The sequence below is a fragment of the Rhincodon typus genome, chromosome 4 (genome assembly GCF_021869965.1).
Source record: "Rhincodon typus isolate 14 chromosome 4, sRhiTyp1.1, whole genome shotgun sequence".
Taxonomy (NCBI): Eukaryota; Metazoa; Chordata; class Chondrichthyes; order Orectolobiformes; family Rhincodontidae; genus Rhincodon; species Rhincodon typus.
This window is the reverse complement of record NC_063335.1, coordinates 95,501,820-95,519,282: the sequence shown is the minus strand read 5'-3', so window position 1 is coordinate 95,519,282 and position 17,463 is coordinate 95,501,820. Positions and strand designations below refer to the sequence as shown.

General features: G+C 40.8%; 2 protein-coding genes across 2 annotated transcripts in view; one reads left to right on the top strand and one right to left on the bottom strand.

Moving 5' to 3' along the window:
- tg (thyroglobulin) overlaps positions 1–17,463 on the bottom strand; it is a 299,968-nt gene that overhangs the window by 70,147 nt on the left and 212,358 nt on the right. The gene's annotated exons all lie outside the window — the stretch shown is intronic.
- The window catches only part of sla1a (Src like adaptor 1a), a 45,773-nt gene continuing 44,900 nt past the window's right edge, over positions 16,591–17,463 (top strand). Inside the window, exon 1 of the mRNA XM_020514857.2 lies at positions 16,591–16,764. The gene's annotated coding sequence lies outside the window, so the exon portion shown is untranslated. The remainder of the gene's footprint in view (positions 16,765–17,463) is intronic.

Here is a 17,463-nt window from a genome sequence, read left to right as displayed (position 1 = left end):
ATGGAATAGTTTAGGTTAGATGGGCTTCAGATTGGTTTCACAGGTCGGCGCAACAGCGAGGGCCGAAGGGCCTGTACTGCGCTGTAATGTTCTATGTTCTATGTTCTATGTTCTATGTTCTATGTTCTATGTTCATCTTAGAATCCCTTCAGTGTGGAAACAGGCCCTACAGCCCAACAAGTCAAGACCGACTCTCAGACCATCCCACTCAGATGCATCCCCCTATAACCCACCTAATCTACACATCCCTGAACACTACGGGCAATTTAGCATGGCCGATCCACCTCACCTGCACATCTTTGGACTGTGGGAGGAAACCAGAGCACCCAGAGGAAATCCACGCAGACATGGGGAGAATGTGCAAACTCCACACAAACAGTTGAATCAAACCCGGAACCCGGGCGCTATGAGGCAGCAGTGCTAACCACTGAGCCATCGTGCCGCCCTGTGTGTGTGTCATGTCTGTGAACCTTCTTTATGCCATCTGAGGAAGCTGGTAAAATATGGCTTGGTGTCTTTCTTTGCAGTTATCTTGTTGCTGCTGTGGCTTGCTTTTGGTTCTGGATCTTCACTGCAACTCTGCCCTTAGTCTGTCTGGACTCTGTATCATCCAGAAGGTTTACAGATGGGTTTGGACAGAGTTCATTGTTCACCCATGTGGAAGCAGTCTGTCACAGTGCTATATACATTGTCTTACAGACTGATCAATTAATCAAGTTGGTCTTAAAATCTTCACCCATTGTACTGTCAGTTGGCTTCATGCTGCTATCTCTGGGTCCATCACCATTGCCATCATGCAGTAATTCGGGTCTGTGCTCTTGTAAGTGAACCTTAACAGTGAATATTATTAAATATAACTATACGCAGGAATTGTAAGTGAAGAGATCATCTGCAATCCTCCAGACTCAGGCTACAAAACCATTTGATCTTACATCACTATGACACGGCTCCTTTCATACTAACTTGGTAGCTATTCCTGGAGTAAATGTACAATTAACCCTTTACTCCACAGGCTTCAAAACTGCCTCTCACCCACAAATTTCTAATCATCAGGGGAATTAACATCAGAAGGCTTGTCAACCGCAATATTCTTGAAGTCATTTCTAATTAGAACAAACAGGAATTGGTGGATGTTACTCCACTTCCTTTATAAACGGATTTTATCCATGTTGTTTCTTGTGCTTATAGCCCATTTTCTAGAAACCTTTACATGATGTCTATAATTTCAGTGACACACCAAACTGTAGAAAACTGGAAACTGCCCTAAACATTTCATGACTTAGAACAGCAGAACTAAAAGCTTGGTGGTACTTACAACATTTCTAACAGAGTCAACAAATTGCTATTTTCTGGAATCATTGTTTTTCACGCAAATGTTAGACAATTTCAACACATATGCCACAAACAATAATAAAATTAGTCATCAGTTCATTGGTTTTTGGAGGTGTTAAATTGAGGGATAGATAGTTATTAGGGCATTGGGAGAACTCCTCTGGAGTTCAATAGTGCCACAGTGCTTATCCTGAGCAAATATGAAGAATTGATTCAGTATTCCATGCAAATGAGTGTATCTCTGACACAGCAGCACCCTCTACACTAATGTACAAATGTATCAACTGACATTTATGTGCTTATACTTTGGAATGGGGTTTGGACTCACAATCTTCTAATTCAGAAGTCAGTATAGTACCATTGGCATTTTAGGAAGAGTTTGGAGCAAAGCCAGCACGTATGAAACCATCCCTGGGTTTAAATAACTTATTCTCAAGAAATGCCATCACTGGATATGTTAGTGTTTATGACAAAAGCTTCCTTTGAGATATTAATAGTGAACAACTTTTCTTGCTGTAGTTCAAGAATGGACACCACCATCTTCTCAAGGCAACTCAGCAAGGGTGGTTGACATTACCAGTAAAGTCCACATCCCAAAAATTAATTAAAAAGTATCCCTTTGAGGAGGGGATGAAGGAAAACATTGGAGCAAGAAAAATACAGGAAGGTTGCTGCTGGAGGTTAGATGTAGCTCACTGTGGGAGCATTGGTGCTGTGTGGATTGTTATTTCACACTGTCTTCCACACTATCACTTCCCCATTCTTAGTAGAAACCACTGAGAGGAACCATTCAGGCAGTGGCTAGTCCAATGCAAATGTATAAATATAACATACATGGTGCGGGCATGAGCTAAAATACTATATTGAATGTGGTCCAGTCATCTGATTCTTTACCATGCTAATTGCCTATCCTAGTCTGCTACTGAACAAAAAGGGCAGGCTTCCTCACACACAGGTAATGTAAGCTTGGCTATTGATTCACTTTGATAATTAGCCTTGACTACAACTGACAGCGGCAAGAATCCCCGAAAGGTAAGTCCTTCTGTCCAGACCTTTCTAGAATATTCTGCACTGACCAATGTGGAGCGAAGTCATAGAATCATAGAATCCCTACAGTGTGGAAACAGGCCCTTCGGCCCAACAAGTCCACACCGACCCTTGGAGCATCATACCCAGACCCATCCCCCTATAACCCACCTAATCTATAGACCCCTAAACACTATGGGCAATTTAGCATGACCAATCCACCTAACCTGCACATCTTTGGACTGTGGGAGGAAACTGGAGCACTCGGAGGAAACCCACGCAGACTCAGGGAGAATGTGCAAATTCCACACAGACAGTTGCCCGAGGGTGGAATTGAGCCCGGGTCCCTGGCGCTGAGTGCCAAGAGTACGGGTTTTGTGTCTGTTGATGAAAAGCCGTTCTGAGTTGCATCTGGAAAGAGTGTCAGGAAAAGTTCTTTTGTTAGAGAGAGAGAAAATTTTAGAACATCAAGCAAGGGAAAGAAATAAAGGAAAGCAAAATACTATGGATGCTGGAAATCCAAAAATAAAAGCAGAAAGTACCAGAGAGACTCAGCAGATCTGGTAGCTTCTGTGGAGACAGAAGCAGAGTTAACCTTTTGAGTCCAACATTTCTGGGTGGCACAGTGGTTAGCACTGCTGCCTTATGGTGCCAGGGACCTGGGTTTGATTTTAACCGCGGGTGACTGTCTGTGTGGAGTTTGCACATTCTTTCCATGTCTGCATCAGTTTCCTGTCGGTGCTCCAGCTTTGTCCCACACTCCAGTGTTCAGGGATGTATAGTTTAGGTGCATTAGCCATGGGAAATGCAGGGTTGCAGAGATGGGGTGCGTGAATGTGGACTCAATGGGATGAATGATCTGCTTCCACAATATAGGGATTCTATGATACAATTGCAACTTACTGTGTATTATTGAACAGGGAGATACATATTGATGGAGTGATTAATATATTTCACATTCCTGACCTTTCTCATTTGATGAGTGGTATTTTGCATTCAAATCTTGACCATGCTGCTTTTGTTACATCCTTGAGACACTATTCCATGTTAAAGATGACTATGTAAAGGTAAGTTCTACAAAAGTACAGAGATGATTGTGTTACATTTACAAAGGTAATCTTCTTGCATTCAGAAGGAAATGCATTTTTGAAATCTGCAAATGGAGGAATAAATTCTGAGCAAATCCCACATTTCGATGGCTCACTGAATACATGCACCAAATGGGGTGTCATTGCATCATACATAGAAGGGATATATCAAGTATTTGAAAATTCCAGGCTAAAAATTGGAAACATTAGCCAGAGTCACTGCATCTGATTACACTGGCCCCTTCTGGAACGTGAACATTTGACCTAAACAAGCTTTATTTTTAAAATAATTCCACATACATTTATACATATATCTTATTACGTGCTGTAGCACACAGGGTGTTAAATGTATAATCACACAAGATATTTATCGAGGAAGAAAAAAATCAAGCTCAAAAAGCAGACATTACTATGGTAGCTGACAAAGTATTAAATGTTAGGACAGCACATTAAGGTGTTACATACTTTAATAGGTAGAGTCATTACAGTTGATTACAGATTTCCTTGCCACTATCAAAGATATGAGTTTGATGGTTCTTCATATTAGGATCTTCTGAGCCTACATGGCTGCCATGCTGGCCTTATTGTTACCTTGGATGGATCATTGAATTAGACTCAGGCTATTGAGAAGAGGAATGGATCAATAATTGCCTACTCCTATTGATATTATTATTGAGTGCTACTTCCACTCTCCTTGCACTGAATCTTGCTCACCTTCTGCTTGTTAATCCGCAATTTTCCCATTAGGGTCAGACCATTGAGAAGAGTAATCGATCAATAATTGCCTAAAGTTCATTTTGATTGACAGCTTAGCACTAGTGGTCACTAATTATACATTATAAAAGCTTAATTTGCTTTCTTCAATGGTCAGCTTTCAGCCATTTACTCTGCATCAAAATTATATTTTGTTGTTTTACTCCAGTTTGGATGCTATATGAATGAAAGTTGTTATTGCTGTTTACAGATAAGTGTTGAAGTTAAGCCAAACAGAAGGTAGGGAAAGTTTTACAACCTGAGGAATGATCCATGGCTTCAAAATTTACATTTCAAAAACTTAGGTTTTGAATTGGTTATCTGTTCCTACAATAGAACTGAAGAGGTCAATCAATGTGACAAAAGACATGCCATGCTAAGTGATTGGAACCCTGGTAACCTAACCCTCCTCATCTTTCTTGAGGGCTCTGCAACCTATGAAATGTTTAAGCTCAGTATTATCCAATCAACATCTCTCTTCCAATGCCCAACTGTTTGGAACGTTCCTCCTCAAATTCTATTGTTCTTTCTCCAGGTATAGTCAGAGATTCATCTGCAACATTTTCTCATGCACTTTTCTCCACCATTCCATCCTTCTGATTTCTAAATAACATGTTCACCCTCAGTGACATCTTTCAAATACATGTTAGGATGGAACTGAATGCTGATGACATCCATCTCTACCACTCCATCTCCTGTCTTGAATTCTCTACTGTTTCTGATTTGTCATGTTGCCTGTCTAACTTCCTGGCCTGGATGAACAAATATTCCGTCAAACAACATAATGTGAAGATCAAAGCTATTTTCTTCAATCCCTGCCATAAACTCTGTTCCTTAGCTACTGACATCATCTCATTCCTTGGTCAATTTTTGAGTCAAAACCAAACCATTCACAATCTTGACATCCTCTTTGACCCATCTATATTGTACTGCATCTACAATTTTATCTCTTAACTAATTTTTGTATGGCAACCTCTTCCTATTGTTATTGTTATTGAGTGCTACTTTCACTCTCCTTATACCGAATCTTGCTAACCCTTCTGCTTGTTAATCCACAATGTTTCCCACTTTGACAATGTCTGTATTCTAAAGATCTCAACTTTGATTTCACATCCATATTCCTGTAACTTCTACCAAACATAAGTCCTCTGAGTTCTCTGTGGTCTTGTGGAACTGTCAGTCCTCCAATTCCCTTAAGCCTCTCTGTCTGACTCTCCTTTTTTAAAACTTCCCTATTTGACCTTGCTTTTGGTCATTTTTCAAATATGGCAGAGTGTGAACAAGTGCTCATGACAGACTTAAAAATAACATGGACAGCTGTATGGAATGGCTGGACATATAGCAGATGAAATTAATGCAGGAAAATGCAAAGTAATTCATTTTTTTGGGAAAGGTGGGGAAAGACAATATAAAGGATCCAACACTAGAAAGAGGTGCAGCAACAGGTAGAAGATCAGCTGAAGAAAATACTCAATAATGTATACTGAAACCTATGGTTTTTTAACTATAAAAACAGTGCCGAGTAAGAATAAGTTAAGGTTAACATTAGTTTGGCCTCAGCTAGAGAAATATGTCCAATGCCATACATAGCACTTTAAATAACACAACAGTGCAGGTTTGTCTAAGTGCAGTGCGGTAGGGTGCTTAACTCTGAAAAGTCGATGTGAGGTAATTCAGAACACGACAGGGTTGGTGCTGTCTGATCTTTTATATTCAGTGGCCTCAGGGAAAGAGTCAAGGCAGCAAAATCTGAGAACTGAAGTCCTGAGGCATTAGTTAGGTGAGCAGGGAGGGAAATTTTGGGTGCTAAGTAATTTTTTTTTCCCTCCAAACTTTGTTATACATTTTGTGTTCATGGTTCATGTTTTTCAGGTTTTTTTTTTAACTTTAGGAATACGATTTAACTTAGAAATTTGGATGAATGCAATTTAACCAAACTTAGATTGGAGCCTAAAACACTTAGAAGATTATGTCTGTGTTGACTTGAGAGGTTAACAGCTAGAGAAAAAAATAACATTTTAAATGATTTACTTTTCAAAAATAAAAGTGGAGACTTCCATCTTAACAGTCAATCTAGAGAGATATTTTTGTTTCAGAATTAGAGCTGAATTAAGTTAGAACCATTTAGTGAACCCTCAAATGTTGTAAAACCATTTTAATGAGGGGTAATAAATCAGAAGGTTGGTTTGAGGACAGTCCAGAACATGCTACATTGTCAGAGAGATAGGCAGAGCTCAGAGACGTTCTAAGATTTCAATTTATCTGAGAGTTTGTTGAGATAGTAGATCACAGATTGCTTGGAGCACACCAAGAAATAACAAAAGTAATGCTAGTTAGCAAGGTCTGAACTGTAAGCAGAGTAAAATGTCTAACTTCATTGCAAACCATGTGAAATGCTAGTTGAGCTTAAACTTAGTTTGAATTTTATGAGGGAGAACGGGTCTGAAAAACAGCCTAGTTTGAAACTAGTAGAAGTATCTACAGAAGTTCCCACACAGGGTATTGTTGCAACGAAAATTATATGTAGATTAGGTTGGAAATATTGAAAAAGTAACTAGCCAAGAAACAGACCCAACACCCTAGCATATTCCCACAGTCAAGAGGTGGAAATTAACATTTCTTCCAAGAGGAGAATTCTGAGACATAAATTTGAGTGGTCCCTACAGAAGTAAATAACTTTAAGATCTTTGTTTCTTATAAGAGAATATTTGGGGGTAAGTAAGAGATAAACCTGAGTGCATAACATACATAGTTATACGCTTAAGTGTTGCCATACTCATATTTTCTATTTTTAAAAAATTTGTTCTATTTACAATAAGTGTTTGTGTTTTGTTAAAACAAGTGAAGTCTTGCGGGATAGTTCTACTGGATAACACAAGGTACTCAGTAGTACAGAAGTAGTGAAGTAAAGGGAAGGATGTATTACAACCACATTTACATGAGAAAAGTTTCTTGGTAAACTAATGGGATTAAAAGATAACAAGTGCTTGGTCATGATGGTTTGCATGCTTATGGTGTTGGGGGACATGTGTCAGCTAGGATTACTAATTACCAGGTTATACAGAGTTGAGATAAATGATTCATTTTCAGTTTGGCAAACTGTAACTCGTGGAGTGCCAGAAATGTGTGCTGGCACTTCAAATGTTTACAAAATATTTATGAAGGGAGAAAAGGTCATATTTTAATGGAAGCTTATTTTTAAATTTAAAATATAACCTGCTTTAAATCTGCTAAATATCTAAATATGGTGAGACTGTTGTTCATACTGATTTTGTTAACCACTATTTGTATTGGATTATAGAGTCCCTACAGTGCAGAAGGAGGCCATTCATCCCATCGAATCTCAATGACCCTCTAAAAAGCATCCCACCAGACCCACCACCCCTACCATATTCTCACACTTACCATGACTAATCCACCTAGTCTACACATCCCTGAGCACTATGGACAATTTTTTTCAAGCATGGCCAATCCACCTAACTTATGTTTGGACTGTGGGGGGAAACCGAAGCACCCAGCAAAAGCACGGAGAATGTGCAAACTCCACACAGACAGTCACCGAAGGCTGGAATCAAACCCAAGTCCCTGGCGCTGTGAGGCAATGGCGCTAACCACTGCGCCACCATGCCACCCATCTATGGATAGGATCTATGAACTGATTGTCTATTAATGACATACATATCCTAAGTTTATATTCAATAAAAACATTAGAGATGTTTTATAATTCATGTTAGCAGAATTACACATCAAATGTCTCTAATTTGCTCAGACTGGCTCATCACTGTATAAATCAAAGTGATTGTCCTCAAAACGATACTCTTAATCATTCATCAGACAACAACAGCACCCACCCTGTTAGTACTCTTTATATGCAACATTTTCATATTATTAGTATTATATATGCAGTTAATTTAGATTATTGTGAGGCTCCATGATCACCAATCCTTTTAGTGAGGGCCCCTTCAAGCAAAAGCATTTGAGAACTACAGATATTAAAGCAGCCACATTAATAGTCCCCTCTAGTTCAGGCCAGCTAACACAACATTCAACTATTACATCAGAGAGAGAGATGCCCTCCGGATATATTAATTAGAAGGGACCAAAAGTGGCTGAAAGGATAGACATGACTCTTCATAAAAACATGGTGGTAAACTTTCCCTTCAGAAACAAACTGTCTCTGTGATCTGACTTTCTATTTGTATTTAAGTATACTTTTTGTGTAAATTATCGACTATATATACATACATATCAGGATTTGATTGAAGCCAGAGATGAATGGGTGGGCCTTCACACTCGGTAGCTAATTGCTTATAGAGTCACAGAATCATACAGTACAGAACAGGATGTTCGGTCAATCAAGTACACTAAATCTACACCAGTCCTACCTTCCAGCACTAGGCCCATAGCCTTAAATATTACAACACTTCAAGTTCTCATCTAAGTACTTTTTAAAGGTTGTGCGGTTTCCTGCCTCAACTAGCCTCAGGGAAACAGTTGCTTTCCATTCACCCTCTCCTTGCCCCTCATAATTTTATGATGAGAGTCAGGGTGATTTTTGCCATGATGCATGCTACTGTGTATTAGTTTTTTTCAGATCTCGGTGGCTTGGCTTATAAGTAAAGGATGGTGACTTGATTTGGCCTCTGAAATCATGAAGTATCAAGAACCAGTGACATGCTGTTTACCTTAGAAGGCAGTGACAATGGGATATTGGTTATTTTAAAGGCAGTGGTAGCTAGATTCTTGTAAGGCAATGGAATCAAAGGTGACTGGGGGTAGATAGGAATGGGGAATTAAAACATAGACAGATCAGCCATGGTCTTATTGAATGGTAAAATAGGCTTGATTGGCTGACTAGCCCAGTACTGCTCCTAATTTGTATGCCTGTAGTTTAAAACATCCACTTGTCAACCTCCATTTTTACTTCCTTTTTTACATATCTATTTATGTGTCGTGAGCGGCTGTGAGAACTTGTAGGTGGTCAACCTTGGACATTACTGCTCCAAAACCACCAATGCCAAAGGCTTGCATTTGTATTCTGTCTTTAGCAAAGTATAAGAGCCCAAGACACTTCATAGGAATGTTATCAAAAAAAGGTTGCCACAGAGCTAGTGAGGTATGCATTTTCTTTTATTCATCCATGGGATGTGGGCATTGCTGGCTGGGCCAGCATTTATTGCCCATCTTTAGTTGCCGTTGAGAAGGTGGTGGTGAGCTGCCCCCTTGAACTGCTGCAGTCCATGTGCTGTATGTAGCAGGGAGGGAGTTCCAGGGTTTTGAATACAGAGACAATGAAGGAACAGTGATATACTTTCAAGTCAAGATGGTGAGATGCATGGGATGATCTTGCAGGTGGTGTTCCCATGGACCTGCAGTTCTTGTTCTCCTAGATGGAAGTAGTTGTGGGTTTATAAGTTGCTGCCCAATGCGCATTGATGAATTTCTGCAGTGCATCTTGTAGATAGTACAATCTGCTGCTACTGAGCGTCAATAGCAGAGGTGGGGAGTGGATGCTTTTGGATGTGCTCCAATTAAGTGGTCGGTTTTATCCCGGGATAGCGTCAAGCTTCTTAAGTGTTGTCAGAGCTGCACACATCCAGGCACATGGGGAGTATTCTATTGTACTTTGTACTTTGCAGATGTTGGACGGGCTTTGGGAAGTCAGGAGGTGAGTTACTCATTGCAGTATTCCTAGCTTTTGTCCTACTCTTCTAGCCATTGCATTAACATAGCAAGTCTAGTTCAGTTTTTGGTAAATGGTAACCCCTCAAAAGTTGAAATTCTGGGATTCAGTGTTGGTAAGGCCATTGAATGTCAAGGGATGATTATTTCTTATTGGAGATGATCCTTGCCTGGCATTTGTGTGGCACAAATTTACTTGCCATTTGTCAGCTCCAGCGTGGATATTGTCCAAGTCTTGCTGCAATTGGATGGTCTGCTTCAATTTTTGAGGAGTCACAAATGGTGCTGAATATTGTATAATCATTGGGAAAAAATCCCCACTTCTGACCTGCAAGAGTGAGATGAAGGGAAACTTCTTCACTGAGGAGGGCTAGGATTTGGAATGTACTGCATGGGAGAGCGGTGTGGGTAGATTCAATACAAGGTTTCAAAAGAGGACTGGATATATATTTGAAAGTGATGAATTAAGAGGGTTTGAATATCGGGCTGTTTTGGGAGGTGATACAGGCACAATGGCCTCTTTCCATACTGTAAAATTCTATGATTCTTATGATGGCAGGAAAGTCATAGATGAAGCAGCTAAAGATGATTGGGTCTAGGACTCTATCCTGAGGTAGAATTACTGAAAGCAAGATGGAGAGAAAGTTATGAAAGAGAATGCCAGAGCTCAAGGCCTAGCCAGCTGGAAGCACAGACACAGTTATAACCAGAAATGAATTGAGGGATGAACAAATAGCCAGAGGAGGAGGGACAATGAGTTCTCAAAAGGTCAGAATGGAGGTGGTTGCAGAGATAGAAAAAGATGAGCCCGAACAAAAATAAACAATGAACCGTGGATGCTGGAAATCGGAAACGAAACAGAAAATGCTGGAAAATCTCAGCAGGTCTGACAGCATCTTTTGAGAGAAAGCAGAGTTAACATTTCAGGTCCAGTGACCCTTCTTCAGGACGAGCCTGATGTGGTTTCTTGGGTCAAACATCACTGCCAGTGAGATATTGTCTAAATGTTGCTCTCTAGGTTAGCTCATATAATTTTATACATGATGTGGAGGCGCCGGTGTTACACTGGGGTGGACAAGGTCAGAAATCACACGACACCAGGTTATAGTCCAACAGGTTTATTTGAAATCACAAGCTTTCAGGTGAAGTGATGAAGGGGCAGCGCTACAAAAGCTTGTGATTTCAAATAAACCTGTTGGACTGTAACCTGGTGTCGTGTGATCACATAATATATTCAACAAAGATTGGGTTCTTGTTGAGACAGATATCTAAATGTTTACATTGCTACAGTCTAGTTTCTGTGATCACTGATTTTATTGTATATTGCATACACATAAGTGACTGAACAGAGTACACTGACTCCATTGTATTGTCAAAATGACTGACAGTGAGGTGGGTACCTTTATGGCATGGAACTGTCTTAAAAATACAGGCCAATGTTCACTTGAAGCCCACAGCTGCTCCAAGTGTCTATGCATGGCAATCGGTTGCCTACGCCATTCACAATGTTGAATTCTGGTTCTGGCAGTTGCTTCCAAACATGGACCTCCGAGGTCAATGCAGACAAAAACAAAATTTCTGGAATGCTGGTACAGGCCTGTCTGGTCTAGAATCTGTGCAGTAACACTACAAAGCCCTTACAAGAATTTTAACACAACAAATTTTTTCTAAATTAAGGGATTAGGTTGCAGACCTGCTCGCCGAGCCAGTGTGTTTGATTGCAGACGTTTCATCACCCTGCTAGGTAACATTGTCAGTGCGCCTCCGGTGAAGTGTTGGTGTTCCATCCTGCTTGTTATTTATATGCCCCAGTTTGCTGGGGTGGTTCTTCAGTGGATTGTATATCGGGCCCAGTTCAATGTGTTTGTTGATGGAGTTCCAGTTGGAATGCCAGGCCTCCAGGAGGCCCCTGGCATGTCTCTGTTTGGCTTGTGCTATTGTGAATGTGTTGTCCGAATCGAATTTATGTCCTTCTTTGTCCGTGTGTATTGAGTCCAGTGAGAATTGGTCATGCCTCTTGGTGGCTCGTTGGTGTTCGTGTGTCCTTATTGTCAATTTTCTTCTAGTTTGGCCTATGTAATGTGTTCTCACAATCCTCGCATGGTATTTTGTATATTACATTAATTTTATTGGTTGTGGGTATGGGGTTCTTTACGTTTGTCAGTAGCTGTCACAGGGTGGTTGTTTGTTTGTGGGCTACCCTTATACCTAGGGGTCTGAGTAGTCTTGTGATCATCTCTGATATATCCCTGATGTATGGTACAAATCTTCTCAAAAACTTTAAATTAAGGGATTAGCAAATGTTGGTCAGTGAATGCATGGGAAAAATTTGTGAATCGGACCTGGGATGAATTAGAATACAGGCTGAAGAGATTTAGGAATAGGAATCCAACTGGACAGCATTGGAGAATCACTAGGTAAAACATCATGAATCAAGATTCCTGCAGGAGATGGGCTGAAGTAGGGCTGGAAATAGGCAATGAGAGGAGGAGAAATTAATTTTAGTGAGAGAAAGATATACAGGCATTAATCTATGTTAGCTATATATGTGATTCTTGAAGTCTTTACGTGAATTCATTCCATGTAAAACTTTTGGGGTGAATTTCCACAAACAGTGTTTACACCATTCCTTTGGAGTTTCTGCAGATTTTCCACCCTTTACAAGGGCCAATTGTGTGAACAATTGCAGAATCCACCTTTATGCCTGCATTTTCCACAGAGTAAACATTTCCAGTCAGTGATCTTTCACTTTATTTTTGTTTCCGTTTCCACTTTTATTGTGGATTTCCAGCATCTATCATTTGATCATCAGACGCCATTTCTGCCACCTCCAGCGGGATGCCACCACGAGACATATATTCCCCTCCCCTCCTTTGTCCGCCTTCTGCAGGGACCGTTCCCTCTGGGATACCCTGGTCCACACTTCCTTCAACCCCAACACCTCCCCACAGCCCTACGGCACCTTCCCCTGTAACCAGCAAAGGTGCAACACCTGCCCATTCACCTCCTCCCTCCCCAGAATCCAAGGGCCCAAACATACCTTCCAGGTGAAGCAACACTTCATCTGCACTTCCCAGAATCTAGTCTACTGCATTCGCTCCTCACAATGTGGTCTCCTCTACATTGAGGAAACGAAGCGTAGACTTGGCGACCGCTTCGCAGAACATCTACATTCTACTCGCAAAAAAGACTCTGAACTACCTGTTGCCTGCCACTTTAATGCACCACCCTGCTCCCCGGCCAACATCTCTGTCTCTGGCTTGCTGCAGTGTTCCAGTGAAGCCCAATGCAAGCTGGAGGAACAACACCTCATTTTTCGCTTGGGGACCCTAGTCCTCTGGACTCAATATCGAGTTCAATAATTTTAGGGCCTAAACTCTCCCATATCCCAGCCCCCTACCCCACACACCAGGCCTTTTTACTACATAGCCTGCCATTACACACCCCCTGTTGTTAGTCACTAATAGTCACCATTAACATCTATTCACCCTCCCAGCCTGATCGTTAGCAACTCCTTTGTCTGTCCAACTGTCTTTCTCTCTGTTTGGGCCCTATCCTATCGTTTACTCGCTACCCCACCCACCTCCCTATTTTCTGCATATAAACTGAAGTTTTCCCAGCCACCATCAGTTCTGAGGAAGGGTCACCGGACCCGAAACGTTAACTCTGCTTTTTTCCTTCACAGATGCTGCCAGACCTGCAATTTTGGTTTTGTTTCTGATTTGCAGCATCCGCAGTTCTTTTGGTTTTTATCTATCATTTGCTATTTTGTTTTCGTGTTCAAACCTTCAGGAATGGACTCCAATCAAATTTAAGATTTGTAGTTATTCTATCTGCATGTTTGAACCAAAGAAAGGAACCAATTAATAGCATATGGTCCAGGGTTGCTCTGTTAAGAGAGAGGAGTCTCCTGAGATCAGGGAGCAAGGTCTCCATGCATTTATCTAAAGGATCTGGAATAAAGCACAGTGAATTGTTAGTAACACTTGCTAGCTTTGTATCCAGCAGGAGTTTTTGGCACTAATTCGTTTGGGAAATTCAAAGATGCGGAAAGCTATATTTAAACTTTCCAAAACGATTAGGAAACATATGTGACTGGTGGGGCTCACAATTGTGAGCTTTGGCTGACTTTGTGATATACTGGAACATCAAGCCATGATGATTGTAAAATATCCAAAATGTCCGTCAGCATCACTTCAATCCCATCTGATTATCTAGGAGTATATTCCAGGCTGGATTAAACATAACTGTCCTTTGCATGAGCTTTGGCACATTGAAACTCATCACTTTCTACCTCAGAGGTGACAATGCCCTTCTAGAGATATGACAAATTAATCTCAGCAGACATTACTGTGCAGCAATGGAAAAATACACTGCTGTAGAAAGCATCAGATCTTTGAATGAGACATTAAACATCAGCCCCATCTACCTCCTCAGCTGGATGTGAAAGATCCCATCACACTATTCAAAGAAAAGATTAATTCTCCTCTGACTTTCTGATCAGTAAATATTCCTCAACCAGTGATACAAAGCAAAATTGGGCAATAAAAAAACTGCTATGCACCCTTGCTCTTTGCAAGTTACAATGTAAAAATTGCTGAATTGGCTTTTTAAGCACTTTGTGTCATTCTGAGACCTTGAAAGGTGCTAAACAAATAAAATCCTCCCTTCTTTTCTTTTGAACTGGCAGATGTTTAGAAGGTGTTGATCATTATTAACAAAGAACAACGGCAACTAGACTTTGCAAAGCCTCTTTTGGCAGAGCAAATTGTCCCAAGATGCTTCACAGAGTGCAAGAGAAAAACGAGCATTATGTCAAGCAAAAATTATTAGAGGGTTATTAGACATTATCATGGAGTTGAGTTTTGAGGAAGATCTATGAAAGAGAAAAAGGAAGAGCTTAGAGATAGAATTCCAGAGCGTGAGGCCTAGGCAGATGAAAACACAATTGTTAATAAAGTGACAAAAGGAAGTCAGAGAATTGGAGATTCTTGGACTGCTGGGTAATGGTTTTTGAGGACTGGGAGACATTACAGAGACAGAGAGTGGCATCTTATCATCCCTTGCTGATGGGTTTGAAGGTGGGGGGACACACAGAAGAGGGGATGCTGCACATAACCCACCCGTCAACTAACTGTCCACCTTGATCTGTCTCCCATTTTAATAAAGGGCCAAGAGATGTTTGGTAAAGTGCTCTCCTTTGGGTCTATTGAAACATTTAATTGATCAATTAATGGCTACCTGTGTACCTCAACCCTCCCTAACCTTGACACAGAAGAGGGGGGAGGTCTATGCCAAGTGTTTAGCCTGGGAGACTTTACCAGGAAAGATACGTCAAACAAGACACTCCCCTGAAAAGGAATCATATCCTACTTTTCACCATTCCATATTGGCATCTCTGTTCCAACATTCCCACCTCTCTAACTGTGAAAGCCTGACCCTACTGATAACCCGAATGTACTTGAAATCCAAGCTCCATCATCTCCATTCCTTCAGGGACTGACTGTAGTCCAGCATTCTGAGACTGTGGTCAAACATTTGTCACTGCTGGAACTATACAGCTGCTGGTCATCTGATTGGCTGGCAGCTCTCTAAGGTGGGACTTCCTCCCTGGAAGGGGACCTCTACCTTTTGTTCAGAAAAATAACCTGAATGTCTCACTTGGTGTTGCTGTCATTCTATGTGTATGGGTGTGACTCCCCTTGACATTAGTGGCATTACCATCACTGAATTTCCCATTACGAACATTCTGAGAGTTACATTTGAATAGAAACTGAACTGGACCAAATAATGGGGCTAAAAAAAACCAGGGAGCAGCTGAAAATTGTGCCAAACAACTCACCTCCTGAATCCCCAGAGCCTGTTAGCTGTGCACACCATCAACAGGATGTGTTGCAATACTTCCCCTTTGAGGACACCTTCCAAATCCACAACCTGCACCTCAAACGATGGGGTAACAAATGCAGAGGAAAACCATTTGCTGCAAGTTCACCTTCAAGCCACACACCATACTGACCAGCAACAATATTACCATTCCCTTACCGTCTCTAGGTCAAATTCCTGGCACCCTCTTCCGAACAGCATTGTGAATGTACCTACACCAGATGCACCTCTGTAGCTCAACGAGTTCATTCAGCATCATCTTTTCAGGGACACCTTGGAACTGGTAACAAATGTTGGCTTTGCCAGTGATGCCAATTTTCCAATCAAACACTAGTGTCACCATTAGTGCTGGTGAAATTAAGCATGTCGAATGGGAATGTTTAGCAACGCATTTTGCATACTGCATGTTCTCTCTACTTTTAAACTCAGTTAACCATACTCCCATGTGCAGTCACCAGCAAGAAGTACTTAAATAAATACAGTAATCCAATGCATTATTTATTAAAACCAGAACTGCTTCACTTCTTAGCATAGGTATAAATAAAGACAAAGCTACACAGAGGCATTGGTGCACATACATGCACAAATAAAACAGAGACATTGAGAAACACAAATAGATAAACAGGTGGCAAATCAAATGAAAAAGTCACTCACAAGTATAAGGTTAGTGGGATGCCCAAACTTAAACAGAACTGAAATAGAAAAAGAAGTTGAGGAAAAAGAGTAACCGCACCAAGCATTTCTGCCATCTGTAACAGGAAGCACGTGGAAAACAAAATAACCACCAATCATTCTGACATCACAACTACAAAAAAAAGTGCTGCTGATCATTGTAGCTCACACTGACTGTCACCACAAATTCTGCTCGGCACAGAATGCTGATGAGAATAAGGATCTCATCTGTCGCCCTGCTTTATTTTGGAAGGTTTGAATGATGTGTGTCCCTCAAAAACACCACAATTTACCTGTCTTGTTATGAGAAAGGTGTGCTGCTCGAAAGGTAAATATGTAACTTTTTTGCCGAAAGGAAATATTCAAAAGTGAAATTGCTGACAGGAAGATCATTTTAGTGTGAAACATAGAAAAGTAGACACAGCCTTTAAATACATTTTTTTGAATTGTTTTCAAACCACTGTATGGTTTCCATATTTCTGTAATCTCCTCCAGACCAATAACCCTCTAAGGTATTGATGTTCATCCAATTCTAGCCTCTTGTGTTTCTCTGATTTTAATCCTTCCACCATTGCCAACTGTGCTTTCAGCTGGCTTGGCCCTAAACTCTGGAATTCCTTGTCTAAAATTTCCTATATCTACACCTCTCTGTCCTATTTTAAGACGCTTCTTTAGAATTTATCTCTTTGACCAGGCTTTCGATTTTCTGTCTTGATATCACTTTCCGTGGCTCAGGGCCGAAAATGCTTTTCTTGCTAATGCTTTTAAGTGTCATGAGACATTTTGCTATGTTAATGCAAGTTAATTTTGGTGTTGTTATTCATTCTCGCTACTTATATCCTGAAGCCTCTGTCTCCTTCTGGGGTCCACAGTAGAGGTATTAAGTACACTTTATTTTGCTCAATGTAATATTGTCATGCATAAGCTTAGATGAGTATCTGCAAGCTTTCAGCATAGAAGGCCATACAAACTTGCGTTTAACACACACACACACACACACACACACACACACACACACACACACACA